Raw genomic sequence first — 362 nt, forward strand, 5'->3', positions numbered from 1 at the left:
ACAAACTGAAATACACACTGTAACATACTTTGTAACACACTGTAACAAACTGTAACACACTGTAACACACACTGTAACACTCATTGAAACACACACTGTAACACACTGAAACACACCCTGAAACACACACTGAAACACACTGATAGACACAAAAACACACACACACAAGCACACTTGAAACACACACACTGAAACACACACTGTAACACACACTGAAACACACCCTGAAACACACACACAAACACACTGATAGACACAAAAACACACACACAAGCACACTTGAAACACATGCACTGAAACAAACACAAACAAACTGAAACACACTGAAAGACACACACATACAAACACACACTGTGACACAA

The 362-nt window shown here is 39.2% G+C and overlaps 1 protein-coding gene across 1 annotated transcript in view; it reads left to right on the top strand.

Annotated features, from left to right (window-relative positions):
• Positions 1-362, top strand: part of sv2a (synaptic vesicle glycoprotein 2A) — a 31,392-nt gene that overhangs the window by 27,267 nt on the left and 3,763 nt on the right. The window lies entirely within an intron of this gene.

Source organism: Nematolebias whitei, chromosome 5 (assembly GCF_014905685.2).
Source record: "Nematolebias whitei isolate Nwh7 chromosome 5, NemWhi1, whole genome shotgun sequence".
NCBI lineage: Eukaryota > Metazoa > Chordata > Actinopteri > Cyprinodontiformes > Rivulidae > Nematolebias > Nematolebias whitei.